An 18,391-nucleotide genomic window follows, 5' to 3' on the forward strand; every position below is an offset into this window, starting at 1 on the left:
TCAAGGCCGGGTTGGATGAGGCCTTGGGTGACATGGTTTAGTGTGAGGTGTCCCTGCCCATGGCAGGGGGTTGGAACTAGATGATCTTAAGGTCCTTTCCAACCCTAACTATTCTATGATTCTATGATTCCCAGCTCACGGCTGGGGTGAGGCTTGGAGTGCAAAGCCTGGAAAGAGCGATAGACAACTTTGGGGAAGCTGCCACTTCACACTGCAGGGAATTAAAACCAAAAGGAGGACTTCATAAAAAATCTAAGTCTCTCTAGTTTGAGCTAGCAGATGATGGATTTTATGTCTTTGTGTAGTATAATCAGTAGTGATCGCATTAATCTGTTGTTACATATTTGTGACCCAGAAATTACCTAATAATTTAAAAAATTAAAATGAACAGGTTTGGGCCTCTTAAAACTCATTGTCCTGCAGGGTTTCCAGATTTCCAGTCTTCCCCTTAGTACTCTTCTCTGAGTTGCATTTTCTAATGGGACTGGTAACTGCTGAACTACGCAGCTACTTACAGTGCTTCTATTCCCCTTTTACATTTGTTCCATCGTGTTTCTCTCATGTATGTGATGCTTTACATTATGGTTCCACAAAACAGACTTAAGAATGATTTAATAACTGTTATTATATGTTAAATAAATACCAACTGTTTTAAAAAATACATATTTGAAGAATAACAGATGTGTGGTTATTACTCTTTTGGCAACATTTGATAAGAATGTTTTCCATGATAAATATCTGTTTCAATGACACAGAGGAAGGTTCTTTTGGGCACCGATTTCTTAGTCAAATGTAAATATCTGTGTAAGCCCCTCCGTTTTCCATTTTGAAGATTCAATTTTTGTTTGGTTGGTTGCTTCAAAATGATCCTAAATTATTGTTATTTTTGTGGTATGCAAAAGTTTATTATTAATTTTAAGTTACATTTTTATAAATGGAGAAGTATGTGACTTCCACTCTACGTAAGGCTAATGTGTCACATCTGCATGGTTTGTACAGCAGCGACATCTATGTAGAATGTGCAACACGAAACATCCCAGATTGTGGGATGCTGAGGGTGATCAACAGTGAAAGCTGCTCCTGTTAGTGAAGTACTGTGTATTGACTTGTGGGCTTGTTCTGCATTTTTTAAAATCCTTTCATTAGTTCTGAAGAATGAAATGGTAGTTGGGGATTGGTAGCTCTCACACCTCAAGGAAAGGAAAGGGAAAGAAGGTGAGAGCAGGGAAAGAAATATGACTGTCAAGGAAAGAGGGAAAGACCAAAAGATTGCTCTGTCAGAGCTAGACCCTGGGTAAGAAGATTGGCTCCTATGAAGATACATTCCAGATCTTCTATGTATTTCAGTAGCTCCTTCAACTACTCTTCTAATCACAAGGTGATGAGGAGGACAATCTGCATTGTTTTCGTCTGAAGCAAAAGAAACACAACAGCCCTGCATGCCACAGGTAGGGAGCCACAGCTTTCCCAGCAGACGCCAGGAGCAAGTTAGCTGTCATCACTGAGAGATGCGTTATTGTTCCTATGTTGGTCTCTGAGAGCAGACGGATGTCTGCTTTTGCAGCTGCTCCACACATGCCCCTGCTCAGTGCGGCCAAAAATACTGTATATATCTTCCCTACCCCTTGCAGAGACTGAGAACTCAATTTCCGAAACCACTCGTGACGTGCGGTGAGCGCTGGAATCCAGACGCATCAGAGGCACTTCCCAAACGCCTCCTTCCAGGTCTAGGTTGCTAATTATGAGCCTACTGGTGATCTGTTTTCTCTCTCTCCCATGCTTAGATTACTTGTAACTTACTGAATGTTTGATTGGTGCTTGGCCAGAGTTTCTCTGGGTGACATGTAAAGAATAAACAGAAAGAAGAGAATACCACTGGATTCTATAAATATTTATTATGCACAATTCTGGCTTGGAAATCCAAGTACCATATGGTTTTCTATAGTGACATGCCCCACTCCTCTTTAGTGATTTAGTAAATCAGTCTTCAGTGTTTTAGTAAAAAGAATAAATATATGTTTGACATATAAAGTCTTATCCTGATACGATGTTCCATAGTTTCAAACCCTTTCTTCACATACAGCTGAATCCTATAGTCCCTTCTTGGACATCATTTTGGAAACGTGGCCTCAGTCAGGGGCTGCACGAGGCTGCAGGGTCTGATCCTTGAGAGGCTTATTTAAAAGAAACAGTGTAGTCTGAATGTGTTTTGCAAATAGTGAATAATTTGACTCTGGGAAGACAAGGAAAAATGGGTGCAGTGATGCAATCAGAGGGATATGAGGAAAGCCCTGCCAGACACCTCTTTCACCATTTTGGAAAAAATAGCTATAGCTATAATACATATATAAATTTTTTATATATATATGTGTATATATATGTAAGTTTTAATATATATAATAATAGCCTATGTGCCTGTTTTAGTCTCCAGTTAAACAATGCAGTCAAGTAAGTTCTTAAGTTTTCAGTGCCCAGGCATGCCCACTTACTTCAGCAGGGTTCTCTTTTTCTGTGTACTGTCTTTTAATTGCTTCATATCAGAAAAATTAGGTTAATCAATATTTTGTTTATACTTTGTATTGCTTTGCCCACTCAGGCCTCACATCTGACAAGGATTAGCTTATAGCCTTCCTCAGCATTCTTGGCACATCTTTCTTTTAGTATATGATGCACATCAAACTTTCGTAGGAGTTAATGAATGGGAGTTTATTCTGCAGTGATTACTGTTACATATGAGTGATACAGCAAATAAATGTAACACAGGGAGCTGAGGAGGTGGAACCAATTCACCACCTTCCCTTGGGAGGCTGTGAATAAGAGAGCAGTTTATTGCTTATAACAGAATTGTCTTCTGTGTGATATCTTAGTTTAGTAATTTCTCTGTCTAGCTGTTTCCTAATTGATAGGTAGGGATCTGGGGGCAGAGGACCACATCAGAAGGGCTTATTCATGTCCCTCCAGCTGCAACACTGCACTTCTTTTCTTAAGGGGCCATGGACAGCAAGTGAGTGGACTTCCCGCACATGTGCACTTGTCTCCAGGTGATGGACAGCACAGGGTCCCAAGTCCTGGGAAGACAGGGGAGCTGAGGTTGCTTTAGTTCAATTTTCAAAGCTTCCCTTGTTTTCTTACTTCACGGTGGCTGGGACTGTGGAATTTGTGGATGTGTGTGCTGAAGTATTTGTGTTGTTTATAGTGTGGGAAATGGGGAAGAAATGTGTTTTCAGTTTCATTTGATATATACTGCATGCCTGAGGTTCTGTCTTAAATTGAGTTTTCTTCTCTGCTCTGACAAAAAGTGAGACTTTGAAATAAAAGTCTGAGTTACAAGCAAAGCCAGAATAAAAATTGGATTATATTTGCAAAGAACAAAAACATTGTTTTAAAAGTTATGAAGAAAACTGAAGGTTGTTTTTCCCTAATACTGTATCAGCTGAAATTTTTTAGTCAGTATTAAACACTGAAATTGAAACACATTAAATCTAGTTTTAAACCAGTTTAACTTTTTGGATTTTATTCCAATGTCCACTTCATTCCAGTGTTGCAGAAAGTGTGTAGTCAGTCCAGTGTGCTCAGACACAAGTTAATCTGAGCAAAGTGTTTGCTGGTTGCCAGTTAACAAGCAATATACTGTGTTGGACATGCTGTAGTAGCCTGTGAAGTCAGCTAATCCCATTGTTCCCACTGAGAAGGAAATAATTTCAGGACAGCCACCCTCACCCCTGGAGTGGGCATAATCTGAAAGAGATAAGAACTAGTAAGTGCCCTGTTCTGGACTATTACCCCATTTGCCACTTGTGTTTCGTGGTGCCCAAAGAGCTGTGGCCTGTGAAGAATTTCTACTCTTAACTCCAGCCCTGGGCTGTATCTGCAAAGCTGGGCAGCCGTTCCCTTTTCAGGGTTGTTTAGTTGTTGGCATAGAAGGACCTTCAGAGAGGATCCATCTATCCTGAAGTGTCTCTTTTAGCTGTGTTTGTTTTATTTTTCCCCAGCAGCATAGGGACATTTGTAGCACCACTTTATGTGTTGGGTGAAGGAAGTACACTACTCTCCAGGGGCAAATACAGCATCTGACATGGTTAACTTCTGAGACTCCTGTTTGGAATTTGATTAATCTTCTGCATATTCCAAGATACGGTTTATATTCTGGAACAGGCTTGCTGGAGAGGTGGTCAGTGCCCGCAGATGGCAGCATTTAAGAGGCATTTGAACAATGTCCTTAATAACATGCTTTAGCTGTTGGTCAGCCCTAACGTAGTCAGGTAGTTGGGTTAGATGATTGTTGTAGGTCTCTTCCAACTGAAATATTCTCCTCTCCTTTCCCTTCTGCTCTTCTCTCTCAGTGGTCCTTTTAGTGTGGTAGCTAGACTTAAGCTAGTTATAAGAAAAGCTCACTTTTGACAGATGTCATTTGGATGAGTTTTGCAGCCTACCTTTTGCAAAACAAACACATTTCTTCTTAATAATCATATAACAGAAAGTTTTTCAGTATAGGTATGGTTTTGTAGCCTTTGAGCTGCACACCTGTGAAACAGTAGAGAGAGATTCACCAAGTGAGACTTTTTTATGGAAGCTTTTCAGGAGATAATCACCATATGGCTAAAACCACTTAAGACTACTAATAGCTTCCTTGCTTACCAGATATTCTCAAAGCTGTCTTTATTAAAAATGTCATAGAACTACTTATCATGAAATACATAAACATTCACTGAAATAACTTCATTGGAGCAGATTTAAGAGATTTTGTAGGGTTTAGTCCCCCATTTTTCTTTTTTAGCAGGTATCTTAATGGTAACACAAACATATAATAATTATAGTAATCATGGCTAATCTGTAGAGTACATCTCTGTAATATGCCAAGAAAGGTATTTCCTCAGGGTTCATTGACACCTTTTTAAACAACATTAAAAGCAGCAGTGTGAATTTTCTAGATTTCTGAACACACAGTCCTTAATTATATAAGAAACTCAGTAGACTTCTAGGTTATATGTTGTGTGAGTAAACGTTATGGAACCAAGGTGAAAATTGTTAGTGTTAATAAACTAGATTTATAGATTGTAGTTGATTCTCTAGGATGTAGAGAATTCTAAATTCTTTAACTTAGAAGAATTCAGATATTAATAATCCAAGGTGGACATCACAAGAGGTAGTCCAGAGGAAAATCACATTGTTTGTTACACAAGTAAAACACAGTTGTGCAGTCATTGTGTTTCAATCCTCTGCATGGCTATGCAATAAAAGACAAGAAGGCACTTACTCATGGGAAGCATGACGGTCCTGCTTTCCTGTTCAGCTTCCTGTGCTCTCACCTAAAGATCTGGTTGCGGATAACAAATTTCTTAATCATGTGACATGCCTATGATAAACCTCAAGTTCAACTGCAGGTAGATGTGAAACGCATCAGTATAATTAATTACAAGATGCTTCATGAATAAGCAGGTTCCTCACTTTTCTGAGGGATCAAGTTGAATTTATTTCCAGATCTGACAGAGGACTAGCAGTGTCAGTATACATTCACCAGTGGTCCTACTTCCTCACTAGGGACTCTGTCTTACCGAGACTTGCAGTAATATCAAGGCTGCTTAATCCTAGGCATATTTTGGCCAATTTGCTGAGTTTGACAAAACGGTTGCAAAGTCTCTTTTCTTTAAAAAAAAGGGGACTCTCTGATTCTGGAAACGTTGAAACTCAAAACAGTTTAACATTCTGAACTCTTTAAAAGCATCAAAATGACATCTTTCAAGTACCTGAGTCACTTTGGGAGTTGGGTTTGTAACTCTAGAACCCTTATGACTCTCGAACACTGTATCTGTAAACTTCTGTTGCAAGTGCTGGGAACTTAGCTGAATCAATGCTGTGCTTCTGATTTTCCGAAGAAAGTGCTGCCCAAATCTGTTCCTTCTATAGTATTTCCAAAGCCCCAAATCTAGTAATCATAGAATCATAGAATCATAAAATACTTAAGAGTTGGAAAGGACCTTAAGATCATCAAGTTCCAGCCCCCCTGCCATGGGCAGGGACATCTCCACTAAACCATGCCACCCAAAGCTTCGTCCAACCTGGCTTTGAACACCGCCAGGGATCGAGCATTCACAACTTGCCTGGGCAACCCATTCCAGTGCCTCACCACCCTCTCAGTAAAGAATTTCTTCCTTATATCCAATCTAAACTTCCCCTGTTTAAGTTTTAACCCATTACCCCTTGTCCTGTCACTATAGTCCCTGATGAAGAGTCCATCCCCAGCATCCCTGTAGGCCCCCTTCAGATAATCCTTTTCATTTTTTTTTTTTTTTTTTTTAAAAAAGAGTCACTTTTGCTGAAAACAGCCTTGCCTTAGTCCTAATATGCCTGATTCTATTATAATAACAATTTTACTGCAATAAGCATTCTTCCTTCATGCTTGCTTAATATTTTAAATGGAAAACATTACCGAAGAGAAATCTATGTGTAAATCCTCTAGACCTGTACTGTAGTTAAGTATTATAGAAACTTTATAGTTGTTGTTTTTTCTTAAACCATACCCTGGGGACCCGACATTTTACAGGGCTTTGCATTGTAGCTTTTGTACCTGTTTTATCTTTTGTTGTTTAAGAAAAGTCAACTTTGAAATGAACCCCATGTGAAGTCATTCAGACAAACCTGAAACTTATTTATTTGGCAGCATGGGTGAAGGTTGTTTGCATACATCACAGTGTTTCTCTAACAGTAAAGCAAAGGCGTATTTAGAAGCCAAGCCAAATACTTTTATAAAGTTACTTTCCACTGCTTCCAACCCTGTTGGGAAATAGAATAATTTAATAGCCCAGGACAAAATAAGAATTAATATGGGCTAGTTCCACTCTTCCAGTCTTAAAAGTAGGTTTACTAGAGCAGTTTGGATCAAAACAGAAATTAAAATTTTGCACTTTAGTACTATCTCTTATTTATAGTGATTTTGTAATTCTACACATTAAATTAAGGACAGACCTCACATACAGAAATCAGTTTAGGAGTGGGAATTACCGATGTTTTAGCATGGAACTACAAAGCCATAATTTTGAGACCAGTGAAAACGTTGACTTCCAGAGAGAATGTCAGTATCTGTAATTTCTGAAAACCTGGCCACTTATTTCATGGCATGGGAGTTGGAACTTGATGATCTTAAGGTCCTTTCCAACCCTAACCATTCTATGATTCTGTGATTCTATTTGAAAAATGTCAATAGTTTCCATTTTTTTCTTCCCGTAAAGAGGTGTTCAGTAAAAGGTACACTCGGATGAAGATACCAAAGATATGTATCTTTCACTATGTAATATTGTTTAGCCAGTAGCAAAAAATAATTTTCTTTGTCCTTGCTACATTGAATACTTCTTTTGCAGATATAAAGATACACTCCCTGCAGTATTTTCATGGCTTTTCTGCAATTGTCAAATTTAAAATAATAATGCAATTAAATTGCATGTCATCAGTAATCAGTCATAGCTTCAAAGTGGAATGATTTAAAATAAATGTTATTTTTCTCCTGGTGTCTAACCTTTGAGAGTGAAATTGCTTTGCATTTCACAGCTTCTCTTCATAGATACGAGGGCTGAAAATAGGTATGTGTATTCTTTGTAAGGAAGAGTTGTTGACTTTCACAGTAACATGGCTGTAGAAGGTGAAACTTTAGGAAAACCTGGGATCCCCAGTAAAGCTTTGGCAACTATCGAAGTAATGCTCAAGCTGTGAAATACTTTTTTGCAACATTAATCATGTAAATACATCTCAGTCTTAAAGGAGGAATGGCTCTAAACTACCTTCTCTTCAGTATGCTAGCCTGATTTCTTCACTATGAGAATTTATTGACTTACTATTAGATATCTGATTCTGTAAACTGCAGACAATGAAACTGCCAGGGTGGAAATGGTAGTACAGTCCTTATATTTGTTCCATATTGCTGCAGACGGCAGCATATATGTCTTCTTCTGTGTCTGTCATCTCTTCTTCCCTCCTGCTTTCACTGCACTGTCATAAAATTTCTTTCTTCTGCTTCAGCATGCAAAACTAGTCTGATTACTTTTTATTTGCTGTCTTCCTGTAGCTTAAGTGTATGTGTGTATTTGCCATCAGAATGCATCCACCTGCTATATGATGACATTGGCAAGTGATCGCACAACTGTAAGATTCATTGCTATAGCAGATGCAGTTGTGAATGAACAGTTAAATCAGCTGTAACTTTTATATTAAAAACTCATCAGTGAAGAGAATAAAACAGAGGAATGCAAAAGCCAAGGATAAAAGTCACACAGTGATACAAAAAAAGAGCCTGATAGAATTCAAAGGTGAAAGAATGTATTTGTGGATTCTGTAATAGTATTTTTTTCATATTCATTTAAGAATTTTCTTCCAGCTAATGAAGATTCTTAAGTAAAAACCTGTTTTTCTTAAGTAAAAAAATTATTAGTTCACAAGTCCTAAAATACATCCAAAGTGTGGTCAAATGCTCCTCTATTTGAGAGCTCTGGAAATGCTCAGAGTGACTAGGAAACTGAGAGAAATAATATCAGGTACATGAAGGCCTTTTATTTATGCAAAAAAAGTAGCTGAATGTACAAGAAAATTTTAGTATGCCTTATATAGAAATGGAAGGTTATTATTAAATACTCTGGGCAAATGGTGAGCTGATGTGCAACAGTGTAAACTGGTGAATAATTAATCAGAATAAAATTGAGAAAATGAGTGAGGTTTCTTTATTTCTGAAAGTAAGATTTGTGTTGAAAAAATAATCTAACTCTGGAAGACAGCTTGATAGTATAGGGTTTTTCCCATTTTTTTGACATGACGAAATGTTCTGTACTGACTCTTCCAGGCAGCCAGTAAATAGTCTTTTCCATATGCATACGATGAGAAAAATGGAGCAGAGGTTAACACCCCCATTTCAGTGGGAGCTCATGTGGCCTCTGCACACTGTAGGAACACAAAGGAATATATACTATTATTGTGAAATGTGGATGAATTATGGGAATGTACTGAGGAGCCAAGTTTTCCCTTCAGAGGAGAAAAAGACGTGGGAGGAAAGAAAAGATGCAGGACCTGATGCTCACATCTGCTGCAGTTCAGTGTTGCTAGAAATCAGATAGGTCTGCCCCCATATTTCATTTCCTTCTGTAATCTTGACCAATAATTTATAATTGGTATCAGCTGATCATCTGGCTCTCTCTTTCCATGGCAAAATGAGTGAGCAAAGAAACTTTATCCTCCTACTCATAACTGTCCAAAAGAAGATAAAACTTTGAAAGACAAAGATCTCTATTAACTTCTAATGAAGTCTCTGAAACATCATCCTAGTCTATCTCTTTTCATTGTTTCTGGTATGCCTTGTGTTTTGAGGAAACAGTTCTTTAGGAATCTAAAGTGAGAGATTCAGCTTTTTTAATCGCAGACAGCATAGAATCATAGAATATTTAGGGTTGGAAAGGACCTTAAGATAATCTAGTTCCAGCCCCCCTGCCATGGGCAGGGACATCTCCACTAAACCATGCCACCCAAGGCCTCATCCAACCTGGCCTTGAACACCGCCAAGAATGGAGCATTCACAACTTCCCTGGGGAACCCATTCCAGTGCCTCACCACCCTCACAGTAGAGAACTTCCTCCTTATATCCAATCTAAACTTCCCCTGTTTAAGTTTTAACCCATTACCCCTTGTCCTATCACTACCGGCCCTAATGTAGATCATTATGCAGCATCATTATGATTTTGTTACCTTGCTTTCTTCAAGTCTTTGTTCTAGGTGAAGGTCCTTGGAGAAGATCTTGGAGAGAAGTTCCTGACTTGGAAATAACACATACCCTGCCACATTCCTTTGCAAATCGCTCTCATAGGCCAGATCCTTGGCTCCAGCTGCTCCTTCAGTCCTGTCTTTGATCTGGGACTTACTCTGGCAATACTGATGTTTTGCAGAAGTGACCAGTAAAATTCCAATAGAAGTAGTCAGAGAGGCTTTTTATGCCATTCCCACCCCTCATTCATTGGGAACAGTACAGGCAATAACTTGGCAGCTTCTCATGGCACATGCTTCAGTTTTGTGCACGTTTGCAAGACACTGATTGCCATTCAGCTTAATATGAAATATTAATAACATGACCACATAAGGACAATTTTAATTAGTGAGCAGAAAGAGGGTGATTCCTCTTGTTAGAGTGTTGAGTGAGAAATCTGAAACCCAATAGGTCAAAACTGGGTTATTTTTAAGGTAGACAATGTTGAAGTCTATGGCAGGAAGATGACAATAATTAAAATCAATGCTTTCAGAAAAAAAGTTAGAGACCCTGGCGCATCTAGTATTTCCTGCTGTAATATTGGTGCAGCCTCACCTTGAGTACTGTGTGCAATTCTGGGACCCACAGTTTAAGAAGGACATGAAAGTCCTTGATTGCATCCAGAGGACGGCAACAAAGCTAGCGAAAGGACTCGACGGAATGTCCTGTGAGGAGCAGCTTAGAGGTTTGGGCTTGTCTTGTTTGGAGAAAATGAGATTAAGGGGTGACCTCATTGCTCTCTACAGCTTCCAGAGGAGGGATGCGGAAAGGGAAGTGTTGATCTCTTCTGCCTGGGATCCAGTGATGCGATGTGTGGGAATGGTTCAAAGCTGCATCAGGAGAGGTTCATACTGAACATTCGGAAGCATTTCTTTACCAAGAGGGTGGTCAAACAGTAGAACAGGATTCCTACAGACATGGTCAAGGCCCCAAGCAGTCAGTGTTTAAGAGGACAGGACAGAGGAAAATGCCTGTCCTGTAAAACCAGGACCTCTGTCCTGTAAACCATGACAGAGGCATTTAGACAATGCCCTTAAAAACATGCTTTATCTTCTGCTCAGCCCTAAAGTGATCAGACAGTTGGATTAGATGATCATTGTTACGTCCCTTCCAACTCTGTTGTACATCTTTCCCAACTGAAATACTTCTCTTCTGTTCTGTTCTGTTCTGTTCTAGTAGGACAGCTAGACTTTCAAGAGAGGGAGCTGTGGAAGGGGGTGATTCAACCTAGCGTGTTATCAGAGCACCACTTTCATCCTGATAGTTCTTTGCCGGTGCCCTCCACAAAAGTGTTTCACTGGATGTATATGATAGGACAATTATTATGACAGGAGAATTCCCAAATCCCATGGTGGCAGCTTTTAGTCTTTTTTATGTGACACTAGTGGTTAAAAACAAAAAACAACTTAATGATGTACACAGGTGGTCCTTAAATAAAACTGGGGAGACAAATAAGAGGTTGTGAGGCACAGGGATGTAAATCAGATTGGTAAATTTACTTTCTGCTAATAACTGCAGCACACATGCAGTCAGCAATCCAATGAGATTAAAGAGGAATGAAGCTTAAAGTTGAACATGGATATTTTTAGTAATTTAATGGGAAAATAACCAATTTCTACCACATTGAAACCAAAAGCTGACAGCTGCATGGTTATTACTCTATGTCCTTCCTAACGTCATTGCTTTGCAAAAAAGAAGAGCAACCTCATGTCATTTAGGTGCCTACAGATTAATAGATGCTGTGACAAGTAAGGGAGAAATTGAAGGAAGGGGAAGTGATGGCAGAGCGATCTCTAACTGAGGCTTCGTAGCTACCGCTAGATTTTGTACCTCAGATATGTTTTCCTTGCTAACTGCAAGTGAGGAGAAATTTTTTCTGTGCTTGGACAATTGTATAATTTCCATTTAAAATTCTTGCTCTCTGAAGCATCTCATTGTTTCATGGTGATCTGATGGTCTGGGCTGCCTCAGCAATGGCATAAGATCCTCTCAGAAGTCATCTCCATTCAGGAGGAATCTTATTTATACAACTGTTTGCATTAGGTTTTCAGGCTGCTTGTTTCCTGCCACCTCGTGTGCTTATTTTCTTTTCAGCTAGATTAATTTCAGCTAACTTTTCTCATGCCATTTAACCTAGGGATTCAAAGGAAACAAACGTCTGATAGAAGGTATTTTATGACTTGCGTTGTTTGAGCACTTGAATCGAGACTGTTGTCAGTGTTTTTCTTGGCACAGCTCAGCCTCCTGCAGTACAGTGGTAGCTGGGAGCAGTACAGTGGTAAACCCACCAGCAGCAGAATGTGAGCCAGTCTTTGTTTTAATCTGGAGAGCAATCAGCATTGCAATTAGTATCCAAAAACTCTCTAGGACACATGCTTAACGGTTTGGCTTTGTTTTTTGTTTTGGTTTTGCTGGGTTTTGTTCATGAATAAATCATATGAGATCTCCAAATAGCAATTGGCACATGCAACACAAGGAGGCCTGTGGCCAGTGGAGTACTAAAATACCACATACAGCATCTGACCAGCCTGCTGCAGTGTGCTGAGACAGGGCACATGGCTTGGACATAAAAAGCAGGGGCACTCAACTTCAGCTCCTTTTTGTGCTGTTTGGATCTGTGCAGTCCTGTCCTTTCCAATGCTCAGGCAAAGTAGGAGTCTCCCACACTGGCAAAACACAGCCAGGGTTGCCTCCCACACCTGAGGGAGGTTTTGGTGGCCCCACATCCCAGCTGTCGAGCAGATAGCCTTAGGCCATGCTTGGAACTAGTCCTCTCCCCTCTCACATGTACAAGGGGTGTTTGCCACCCAGGAATTGTATCATATGCTCCATTTACAGAAAAATAAGAAGCAATACCTCAGGGCGTTGGGACATTTAGTTTGACACTGATTTCTACTACTCTTGTTTTTCAACTCAATACTGTGGAATTAAATAATGTGCACAAAGGGTAAATAGGATGTTTCTTTTGGCCACTTCTGAAGGAAATCAGCTGGGGAGTAAGGGGAGATGTTGCCCACACACCCCTGTTGGCTGGAGTCTGCTTCCTGCAATGCCCATGTGCTTTTGCCTCTAAACCACTGGGATTTTCAAGCAGATGATGATGGGGAAGGTTAGACATTGCTCTATCATGCCCTGCTTGAAGCTGAGAAATGAAGGATTGTCATGTCCAAGGCAGGCAGGGGAGACTGGGAAACGTTTCATGTGGAAGAACTGAGGGTCTTGGTGAATGATCCCATCACTGCAAATGTAGCACTTGTCTAGTTTTGAATTAGTAGGGTGTGAAGGGATCCCCCGTGCACTCACTGGAGTGCAACAGGCACTCCAGCTCGAACTGTGGCATTTCTTAGTGCCTGTGTGCCTTTACACTGTATTGAGGGTAATCTGGCTTTGTAAAATAACAGTAATTTACAATGTCACTCGCTGTAATTGGGGGAAATACTGTTCCCTCCTCATCTGCAGCTGACTGGAAAATCTATACGTCTTTTACATTCTGTGATTATATTATATGCTGGCTATAGAATGAAATAAAAAGTAGTTTGAAATGATGATCTGTTCATGTTCCAACCAGCAAAAACTGCAGAAAGAGGGAGCAAATATGTTTTGAAATAATCACTGATTGTCAGCTTTCTTCAGTCTTTTCAGCACTTTCTCTTAGTCAGGAATATTGTGGAACATATGGATATCTGTATGCCTTTATGTAAACACTTTGCCGTCAGTCACCAAATATTTATGAGCATTATGGTCAGATTTAACTGTGACTGTCTTGCAGTGATCAGTGAATACTGAATTAGTTCTTTAGCCAAATCCCTATACAATGTGTATGTAAGTGAGAAGCAAGTGAAAAGTGTACATACTCGCAACAAAAAGTCTCTTTGAAGGTTTCAGACCAAAATGTACCTACAGCTGAGGTGTCCTTAGGTCTCTTCTGCTCTCTTGGCTCTGCTCAATCTAGGATCACGTTCCCATTTTGACCTGAAATAATTTGTGCTGTGGATGGGCTTGTCATTTCCATAGCACTGAGGGCTGGCATGCACAGCGCCATGGGTGTGGAGGGGAATGTGCTCACTTCCTCTTGGCTGTGCAGCATCAGTCCTGCTCCAAATCTGGAGCTGGGGGACATGGGCAAAGAGAGCTGGATGTTGTACTGTCACGAGTCTGGCAGTAGCACAGCTGAGCGCTTTGCGTGATAGCTGCAAATCCCAGCTGAATTTTGCATCTTCTGTGTGCTGCCTTAGGCAAGCTGGAATTTGTCCTTTATTAGAAGATCAGTGAACAACAAGAAACAGTGGGTGCTTTAAAAAAGAACCAATGTTTTACATATTGCATATATCCATAATTTCTTAATGTTGAATGTTTTATGCAAGCAATGAAGTGCCAAAAACTTGGCAATGTGCATTGAGTTTCAAATAGCTGCTCTCTCTCTGTGCATAGCAGTGTTTGGAAAGCAAATGTTTGGTTAATTCATGGTTAAGCACTTTTGCAATACAGAAAGTATTCTTCATTTCAAGGTGTCTTTCCTAAGAAAGCAAAGTGTACCTTTGGTTTTTGAATTCATGCAGACCTTGTTTGTAAGTGGTGATTAAGATTTTACAAATACTTCAGGAGCTCTTTGAACTTGTATGTTGGGTAGGTCAGTGCATGCTAAATATTTTTATAAGTAGTTTTCTATGCATTTTTGCTTCCCTCTTCCTCCGACTCTTTTACTTTGCATGACCAAAATTCTCTCAAAGTGCAACTTCAGGTATTTGGAGTAAAACATGTGGCATGGTCTGCATAAACTGATAGGACAGTCACATTAAAGCAGTGCAAGATTAAGTAAGATTAAGATCATGCACAGTGCTGTAGATACTGATATTAATATTACTAAGTTTGTATTTTATTTTTGACAACGTAATTTATTTTCCATTTGTGAGTGAGCTTGAGGTAAGGAAAGACTAAAGGCAGACCTAACAGTGCTCAGCAGCCATCCTCAAGACCCAACAGTAAGGATCAGCAAGCACATCTCTAAGGCAGTTTGGTTTCTGCCCTTTAGTACCCTCAAAGTTTCCGCTCTTTTTGGATCATAGAGAGGATACTAGTGATGAATGAAGGAATCATTCACAGTACCACATAGCACCTGTGTTATACTGCCAGTCCACATTTCTGGGGGCTCATGCTTATGATTCTTTGGTCTGATTTGTCTCCAATACAAGTGACTACAGTTGTTGATGAAGCCCGTGGGAACTGTGCTGTAAATATCTACAGTGATACAGAAATCACTCAGAAATAATAGATTGACTTGGAAATATCAAATGTTTCACATAGACCAAACTAGATGAGAGCAAAGTATTAGCATCTATGCACCTCTTCCTTAGTTTATCACCTGTAAACTTTAGTAATTTAGTAAACTTTAGAAATTGCAGTTTCATTAAATCAATTAATTAGAAAGTAAACAGGTGCTATAGAAAACTCCTGAGAGGAGAGAAGATGGTATTGTATGCAATGAATAAGGCATATGAGAAATTTTTGAAACTATGATAAAAATTAAAGTTTGAAGTACTTTGTTTACCCAGTATTCAATATAAAATCAGGATTTTCAATCTGGAGGCATTGTCTGATTTATCATTTAACATAAACTTAACATTGTGATCTTTTGCTGATGCTGAATTAATTTGGCTTCTGTTTAAGAAAGACTGGCTGTATTTTTTTCCCAGTTTTCGTTTGCAACAGAGTATTACATACTTACAGTTCAAAGACCACTGTTTTTCATCCTATATGTGGAACATTTTATATATTATTATCCATATTGCTTTACAGATGTGTTACTATATATTTTACTTTCTTTTTTTCTGTTAAAGTCATTTGAATACTAATAGCTCTGCTGCTTTTCTGGTTTTATTCTGTAAGCCTGAAATAAGGAGGAAAGTAATGTGTCTGCCATTATAAAGAAATGAAATCAGGCCAGGTAAGGCAGTATTAACACTTCAGTGTTCACTAAAACTTTGTGCATTCAATAAAAGATGAATAATTCTAATTGGTTAGAAGTGGTTATTCTAGAAAGGAGGAGGTGGTGGGTTGTCCTGTTTTCTTCCTTATCTTGTAAGAAAGAACGGAAGAGGATGAAAAGCATTCTAAAGCTGCCGTTCACTGTAATTATATTTCAGAACGTTTCTGGCTGAGTTATTATAGGCTTCAATAAGAGATACATATTACAATTAAATTTGCCGTGTAGGTATATTACTTAGTTTAGGTGAATAAATGATGCTGCACTAGTGGATCAAGGGCGATGACCAGTTCACTGGGCAGTGATTCTTGCAGGGATTAAAAAAAGCTGTTTCTTTCAGAGATCTCCTGAATAGGTTTCCTGTTTTAACTTTGTCGTTAGAGAGCCTCCTTTGGAGCAAAGAGCACAATGCACAGACTGTTATCAAATGCAAAATACGACCATGTGTGAATGCGCAAATAAAGTGTGAAATGTTTGTGGAATGGTTGCAGTATTTACCATTCTTTTTTGTACTGCCAGAGATAACAAGCGGAAATAACTGATTTTTGTTTTAGCTGTTGCTGTGAGAAACTGAGGAGCAAGTTGCTTGGGGTCAAATGAAGCAGTTTATTATTCTGCTTTGCAGAAGAATATACATTTCCTATTTTCAACTGATCTTTTGTTTCCTTTTTAATTATCACACTGAGGTCAATTTGTTTTCCTTTTCATGGGGAGACAGGGACAGCATACATTTATGTCTGGTTTTGGTGGATAAACTATTCATGTGCAGAATTTTTCCCTGCTCTGTGGTTTCTATTGCTAGCCTGAACTGTACATCACATCTTTCACAACAACATGCTAAATTATTTATTTTGAAAGATCAGAAGAATTTGGTTTGGAAAGAAATATGAGCCGTAATAGAGGCAGTGCTCCCACAGGGGTCTCTGCTTGTGCTGGGGAGTGGGATATGTGAAGGAAGACCCAGCGTGGCTCCACAGGAGTACAGTGTGAGGAAGGAGAAGCTGGTGCAACTAAGAAGCACTGGTATTTGAAGGCTACAACCTCTGAAATTGTTTGTGTGTGAGTGGTTGGATCTGAAAGACTTGTGCTTTAAGTTCAGAAGTCATGCAAAATTAATTTTAGGTGCGATTCCATAACTGTGTATAGAAAAAGCGCACTCACAGAATATTGCATAGAAGTAATCTGATCCATTTTTCAGTATGAGCCTAGCAAATGTATACTGCTTTTACACTAACTAATACTGGATTCAGGGTTTTTTTCAGAACACTTTCTAAAAAATGCCTGAGTAATACTTTCGGAATCAAGAATTCAGATTTTGTTGCCACTTATTTAGTAAAACTGCTTTAAAAGGCAGGTTTCAGCATAATGATCAGGACGAGTGAAACTAATTTGTTATTGTGAAATCTTGTTAGGAGTTAGGTTCGTTAAACATGTGCTTTTCACTGCTTTCTGCTAAAGGATTAAGTGCAGACTCAGTGCCTTGACTAGCTAATCTTCAGTGACAGTATGGGCTGCAATACTGCAAACTGAACTGACACATGTCAAGCCTGTGTTTTCTATAAAGTTAAACAGATCGGCTTTGCTGTCACAGCAGTTGACTCTACACCATGCTTTGTTTGAAGCCACAGCACAAGAAACATGCAAGAATTCCAGCAGGGACTTTGCTGTCTAACTCTTTTGCAAGCCTTTCAATGAGGTTTTTTTTTTCTTTGCTTCAATACAACTTGAAGCCATTAGAAAAACATTTTCAAGCTACTCAGCTGCTGTATAGTGAGTGACCATTCAGGGTTAATCTGTAACAGTAAAGAGCATCAGAGGAGAAAGTTATCTGGTTGCATGATTGCAATGTCTTTCTTTTACAAGAAGCTGCAATATCAAAGCTTAAGTTGCTTTCCTTAGGCAGCACCTTGTTTTATTCTCTGTCTGTCTCTGAGCATGGGAACAAGAAGAACTAGAGATTTAATTTTCCCTCTCATGTTTTGAACCAATTCAGCTGTACTTCTGGGTTCATTTCATAACCGTACTACAGGGCAGTATTTCACACAGCTGCATATTGCTCACTGCTTCCTGTGATGCGCTCATTTGTACCTGTTGAAACAAACATTAAAGCTAGCAGACAGAGTCACAGAATTATTTGGGAGAGATGGAATGGAAGAGATCTTAAAGATCATCTACTTCTAACCCTCTGCCGTGGTCACTTACCTTGTTCCCACTTTGGGCATGTGTTACTTTGCAAGTTATACAGTAGTGGAAAATCTGGCTCAGCAGCAATGATGTAAATGTAGGATTTGATCTTGGACAAATGAGCAGGCCAACAAGATTCCTGACAGTGGTTGTATGGTAATCACATAAGAGACTTTAGATACTCTCAATCTGTAGTTAATCACAGCAATTGCAGGTAAGTCCTTCATAAATAGCTTTTTTTTAGGCTTCGAAACTACTAGTGTTACGATAAGGAAAAGCCAGAGGTGATCTTTTCTTCTGCATCTATAAAACAACCTATCAAGGTTTTCTACCAGTTTATGCTATGAAGAGCTGGTCTAGCATACTCATCTGTGCCTACATACAGATGCCTCACCTGTTCTGAGAACTGATTATGGACATAAAGCCCTATAAAAAATGTAAATAAA

General features: G+C 39.2%; 1 protein-coding gene across 1 annotated transcript in view; it reads left to right on the plus strand.

Moving 5' to 3' along the window:
- The window catches only part of PIEZO2 (piezo type mechanosensitive ion channel component 2), a gene marked incomplete at its 5' end in the record, with an annotated part of 302,973 nt that overhangs the window by 147,811 nt on the left and 136,771 nt on the right, over positions 1-18,391 (plus strand). The window lies entirely within an intron of this gene.

Source organism: Psittacula echo (assembly GCF_963264785.1).
Source record: "Psittacula echo genome assembly, chromosome: 2".
Lineage (NCBI taxonomy): Eukaryota > Metazoa > Chordata > Aves > Psittaciformes > Psittacidae > Psittacula > Psittacula echo.